Source organism: Anser brachyrhynchus (genome assembly GCF_964034855.1).
Source record: "Anser brachyrhynchus genome assembly, chromosome: 19".
Taxonomy (NCBI): domain Eukaryota; kingdom Metazoa; phylum Chordata; class Aves; order Anseriformes; family Anatidae; genus Anser; species Anser brachyrhynchus.
This window is the reverse complement of record NC_137712.1, coordinates 1015204-1021695: the sequence shown is the minus strand read 5'-3', so window position 1 is coordinate 1021695 and position 6492 is coordinate 1015204. Positions and strand designations below refer to the sequence as shown.

The following is a 6492-nucleotide window of genomic DNA, read 5'->3' as shown; positions in this document are numbered from 1 at the left end:
GGGTTAATATTATCACAGAATGCATGGACAAAAGCTAAACAATACTCATTATTTCAATGCATAGAAAAATCCGTCCTCAGAAGACAGAGCTAAATCTCACGACATCTTAAGGCATTGAAGCCATCTGTGATAAGGACGGTTGCCTTTCAAAGATAAGGAAAGAAAATTGAAACATATACATAAACGGCTTCAGGCCATGAATCATTCTGCAGTGTCCTCACTGTTGGAGTGTGGCCATCACAAAGAAAACAGTAATAATAATAGTAACAATAATTAATACGGTGGGTCCTTTTTGCTGCTCCTGGCTGGAGGGTCCTCAGCCAGATCCTAGGCACTAGACCAGGAACAGTAAACATACATTTATGGTAATTCTATTTGAACTCTTGAGAATACGTCCCACACCACTATGATTTGATGGCTTATTAAACCCTGCAGGGTACCTTCTCGGGATGGGAGTGCTAGGAGCAGTTGGAGGGAGAGAGAGAGCCATCAGCAGGGACCAGCATCATTTCCCTCCTAATTAAAAGTCAAAATGTCATCTAGGTTTTTGTATTGTAATTGCAATGGTCATTGCAAAGACACCATGAAATCTGGCTGCATTAGCACTTCTTTGGGGGGAGGTCTGGTGAATGAAGATGTATTGAAGGCTGCACTCTGGCATTCTTCTTGTACAAGTCCAGGCTTTAAGTGCAGTAAATGAGCCCCCTGCCAAGAGCTCACCTCACCTCTGTGCCCCCCCCCAACTATATCAAGGGACTCAAATGAAAAAAAATCATACATTCCAACCCTAAATGATACCAGTAAGTTTGTGCAAGCTTATGTAAATCACACAAAAAGTGACAAGTTTTCCTATTAAAAGATAATTGTAATCAGGGTGCTGGACGTGCGGTGCACTGATGATTGGAGATAGACGGGCAGCGTGAAAAGATGGATCGTTTTAATTTGCACCAATTAAATTGAAGTTCATGGGATCATCTTCTTCAATCTTCATGAATACTTTATTTTCTGGCTGCTATGGAGCTATTAAAAAGAATGATTGAGCCAAGAGCTAGGCATAGTATATTTTATGAAATATCACCTTTAAAGAATTTGAGTGCGCCATTTTCATAATGAGTTTTCTAGTACCTAATACCCTTCTATATTACTACATTTTTAAAGTGGATTGATCTGGAAAGTGCAGAAAGTGCAGGTAATGATACATTTTGCTAGGATAAGGTGGCTGATAATGTATCATGTTACTGCTCTGAGAATAATAGATTGCCTTGTGTTTGAGATGTGGCATTCTTATTTTGGTGCTTGCCTCGTGCAGACAAGGGGAATCCTCTATGTCTCTTGAAAAAAAATGTTTAATTGTTTGCACAATTTCCTTCTTGTTTCTTCTTTGTCTTTTTTGTAGTTTGTGACCTCAGAAAGAGATTTCTGAGGTTTGAGGGAGGCTGTGCTCAGGTATGCATTTGTCTTGATGGATGTTGTTAGAACAGAACAGCATGTAGGAGACAACACACTATGGGAGATAAAGAAATACACAATCCTATATTATTTACCAGTGCCTCACATTCTCTTCCCAAGAGAAATGAGTGATGATAGCTTCAAAAGGATAAGTCAATGAGAAGGGTGGTCATCTCTCACTCACAACTGCCAAAAAGGCCCCGAGTCTCACTATTTCACACGCAGACAAATCAAAAGCTTAACAGGCAACTGGTGATGCTCAGCTCTGTGCGTGGAGGCGGGAAGGGGGAAGAAGGAAGGGGGGTGCGTGTGTTGATCTTACCTGTGCTGTTCTTGTCCAGCTTTTCTGGCTGCCAAGCTGAGAAGTTCCTCCTGCGGTGCCTGCCTGACCCCCTTGGCTTCACTGCTAGCATCCAGATCCACCTGTTCCCAAGCTGCGGCGGCACCTGGCTGTGGCTTGCCAGTGTGGGCACCAGCACCTGCACCTGTGAAGCTGCCCAGAAACCTTTCAGCACTGTGAAAGCCCCAGAGCATCTGTCAAGGTTGGGAAGCATTTGCAGGTTTGGGATTGGTGCCAGTTTGGTGATTGCATTCTTACCTTGTAAATAATGCTCTTTATGTTCCACTGGATAAAATGTAGGCAAAAATGCAGGAGACCTCATTCCCTTCAGTGCCTGTGGCACCAACTGGTTAGGTTCATTTTCATCATCCAGTAGCAGAGAGGTGCCACCCTTTAAGGAAACAATAATCAGAACAAGCAGGGACACGACTCCCAGGCTTGCAGCACTGCAGGAACAAGCAAACGTGTCCCACAGGGACAGACGGCTGCTAACACGTGCTGGTCCCAATTCCCAGGGGTGCATCCTCAGCACTGCAAGTCACAGCAACATGATGCCATCTCTCTCTACATAGGTTTAAGCAACAGCAATCATAATTAACCCTGCTAATTAATCAGGGCATAACATATTAATTGCCAGCACACGAGGCTCCAATTGAGCAGGTGCTGTGTGGGAATCTAATAGGATAATGAACTGACTAGCAGTGCCACGTGCAGCAGAGTGCACATCACTTGGAGGGACAGGCTTGGCAAAATCCAGCATTTGGCCAAAAAATGCTGCCTCTCAGCATTGCAGTCTACAAACGAGCAGGTGGAGCCTGGGGTGTATGGAGTGGAAGCCAGAGAAGAAGGCAGAAAGGGAGGTGCCACGGCTGCCCACCCTCCCAGAGCTGCCCATGGGGAGATGCTGGTGGAAAGCTGTTGGAAGGGTGGGACAGCAATGTGGGGTCTGGTCATGCAGTGAGGGGAGTGCAGTGTCCAGGGGCAGGCTGTGAGACGTGCAGGTGGATAACTGATGAAGTTCCCTCTAAGGTGCTGGAGCTGTGCTTGTCCTCTGTTCCCCCTGCCACAGTGTCTCCTGCTGGGGTTGGCACGTGGTGACCTTCCAGTGATAACACGCCCTAACTTCCACAGTTTGAGGAAGGTTTTAAGAAATTTTTGAACTGCAGGTCTATCAGGTTCAGAGTTTAAAACATTTTAACTTTTCTTTTTTTGGCCACTTAGGATGCTCTTAACAAAGCATTAGAGGAAGATGGAGGTCACTGAACTTCAGGCACTTTTTTTTTTTTCCTTTGCTATTGCAAATAAAGACCCAATACCAAAGAAATACTTGTTGACTCATAACAGATACTTCTGTTTGGCAGAAAGAATTATCCAAGTCCCACATTTTCCCTTCACCAGCCTTGCTCAGGAGAGCTCCTGGCCTACAGAAGACCCAGGGAGCCCAGCTGGAGACCTGGGTGGTGGCACTGAGCAATGTAAGAAATAGGGCCAACCTCTCCTCTCCATCTCCTCACAAAAGACTCCCCCGCAACCACTCCCCAAGCGCATGTTGCACCTGAAGCCTCTCTTACTCCTGCTACCAGCAGCTGCATCCAGTGCAGCAGCAGCCAGAGGCGTGGGGATCAAGGGTCCTGGCCCTGCACACTGCAGGAGGGACCCTCCAAGAGGCAGTGCTTTATTCCAGCTGCCTGACAAGTTCTTTACACATTTAATCTTTGGACTTCACAACACAATTCAGTGCAGCACAGCGCCTATAGCTCCAGCCCAGATGTGGAGCTTATGACAACAGAAGTAGGAGGAGATGCCTTAAGGTCTGCCTCCTAGCAGTTCCCATGTGGTAGCGCAGGTCTGCGCTCGGTGCGGGCCGGACGGTCGCACTGCCATGTGTCCCTGGAGGAGAAGCCCTCTGCAGCAAGGAGGGTTCTCGTCGACAGAAGCTGGGGTCACCACCTGCCCTGTCCCTGAAGCAGGGCCACAGATGTGAGCCACAAACCCGCCCTCTCCTTTGTCCACCTTCACCCTCCACATCTCTAATATTTAATAATGTCTTATTTAGGGCAAGAGCATTTGCAATGATTGCACAGGACCCTCTGCGATCTGCTTCACCATTGTTTAGTTTAATTGTCCTAAAATTGGCAATAGATTAAAAGAAAATAATTATCCCTAATTATGTTAATTAAATGGCTAATTCATTAACCAGCTCAACATCTTTTACTTGGACCATCTCTGCTATACAAGATTTTGCTTCCAGGAGGAAATGCCAGGCGCATGCTGCATTCGGTGTAAACTAAGTTGCAGCATGTTTAGTGCAAGCTGTATGAACAAAATCCCCTCATTATTCAGATGACAGAACAAAACTATAAATAGTGGATCGCAATTAAAATCAGAACAATTACTTTTTATCCATTATGCTGCTTTTTGCACAATAGCAGCCTATAAAAGGAAAAAAGCACAGTCCTTTTAGATCTCTCTCTCTCTCTCTCCCCTTATCCAGAACTGTAGCTGGCTTGCTAATTAGGAAGCTTTTGAATTAGATTATTTGCATGTCTGAACAGGGCTAGGGTATTAAACATCCCTGAGGACATACTATAATAACCTCTTCAGTGGCTTTTAGGATCCCTAAGGAACCAGGAACTCTGAAAAAAACCTCCAAAAGGAGGGAAAGTGCATAACGATTTCATCCAATTAGGTATGGATTAGTCGGCTCTGTGTCTTTGAATCCTGCTCACAGTGAGAAGGTGTTCTCCTCCAGGAACATTTGACAAAATCATCGGGGAAATTATAATGCAGAACCTAAATGAAATTGCAATACCTTAGTTTCTCCTCCAAGAAAAAATAAACTACAAAATCAATACAGTGGTGTATAAAGTAAAAAGAAATGCACCAGTCACTTTATTGCTTAGCTTCAAGCATAGCCACTGTGTTTATAGCATTCATGAGTGACTATCAGAGCTAGACTGCAAAGGACAAATGCTGCTGCTGCTATGATTGGCTACAGCAGATTTTAATTTTTAAATACCACTGGTATTATCCTCCTCACAATGGCTTTCCACGCTCTTCCAGTTTTAAGAAATCACCAGCCCATTTATATTTAACAAGACAATTAAGTTGCCTGAGCTCTCCAAGTGCAGCAGGCGTGTGCAGCGAGGCCCCTCCGGGAAGCCGGGTTTGGTACAGGGCAGACCGTTCCTGTGCTCTGTGGGTGCTGTGGTCACACGTGTGCTTTTGAAGAGCCACGGCTGCAGGATGGGCAAAAGGCTGACTTTGCCCGCGACATGGTAGGTTTGTTCACGCCACTGGCAGCTGCTGCATGGGAACAGTGATGGACAGCAGGGCTGGTGCCCCCTTCCAGCAACATGGTGGATTACGAGAGGAGCAAATCCCAGGCATATGCTCACCTCCACCTTCCTTTTCTTTCCATGGGTTTCTGTGACAGGTGGCTGAGCCATGGCCTCTGCCTGCACCCCACAGTCCCTGGCCCTGCACCGTGGCAGGAGCTGGTGCCCAGCCTGGGCACTGTGGGCAGCCAGAGCAGGACAGCAGGAAGGAGTGTGGGCAACTCTGCAAACAAACACTGCAAGCCTGTGGTTTGCCTGTGGTTTGCACTGAGAGCACATTGATTTTCCTTTTCCTTTTTTTTTTTTTTCCTACTGCTGAGATTTAATTTGAAGGAACTGAAACTAGAGCTTCATAAGAAGTATGATTATTATAAACTGCCTGTGGAGGTAAGCCATGCTTATAAGACTGCACCTGCAGGGACTACTCAGTGTCACCTCTGTGTGCTGCACCTCACTGTTTGGGAGCCCAAGTGCTGGTACCTAATTGGAATGGATTTCCAGAACAGCAGTAAGAGAAACTACCCCCAAAACTGAACCTGCAGCACTAGACTTTATAAATCCCAGCACTTCTAGATAAATTGTCTATGCTGGTGTTCATACAGTTGGCATGTGGTTTTGCGTACTCGAAGCTGTAGGAAACAATACAAGCATCAAGCTAAGAGCATCCCCTTACCCAAAGAAATCCCCCTTTAGATAATGTGGAACTGATTTCTGCCTTTGTCAGATATAAAGGGAGTAACAGGGGCTCCCCTTGCAACAGCTTTATCTTGGCCATCGATATTTAGCTCAGGCCTTGCCTGGTCAGCTATGGCAAGGAACACCACCCCACATCATGTGAAAATGCCATTCATTATATTTTGAATTTTCCATCTTTGAACTCCCTGCAGTGTCCCTTTGTGCTTGGGGGGTTCGGTGGGGGGAACAGGTAAAGCTCAGCCTAGCTCTGTGGGACCTGTCCGAGACCCTCTGACTGGCAGTGCACAGCATGTCCAGCGGGGAGGTATTCAAAGACAGTTATTTTAATATTTTCTACCGTCTTCTTGTTCCCATTCCTCTCAACCCCTGACATCTTGTTTGCTATGCAGCTTTGAACATGTGTTGTTCAAGGTCTCAGCAGTGGCCAGCTTCCCAGATCCACTAGTTGTACACTGACTTCTGTTTTTCAGAGCATTCACATTTATTAATATGAAACATCCCTAGCTATCATGCCATTCATTTTTCTGCCTTGGCCAAATTTCTCAGAATTTCTTTCATCTTTTCCAAATTTAACTGATTTATACAACTGTTTCTTTTTCCAGGTCAGTAATTAATATATTAATGCCATTAGATTGAGTGCGTAACCGTGTAGCACACTGCTAGTGACCC

The 6492-nt window shown here is 45.6% G+C and overlaps 1 long non-coding RNA gene across 1 annotated transcript; it reads right to left on the bottom strand.

Annotated features, from left to right (window-relative positions):
• Positions 1-344: 344 nt before the first annotated feature.
• LOC308180269 lies at positions 345-2373 on the bottom strand. The gene is made up of 3 exons (XR_013940856.1): positions 2048-2373; positions 1772-1942; positions 345-1504 (listed from the first exon to the last, which is right to left on the bottom strand). It is a non-coding gene; the product is annotated as an uncharacterized lncRNA (long non-coding RNA).
• Positions 2374-6492: the final 4119 nt, after the last annotated feature.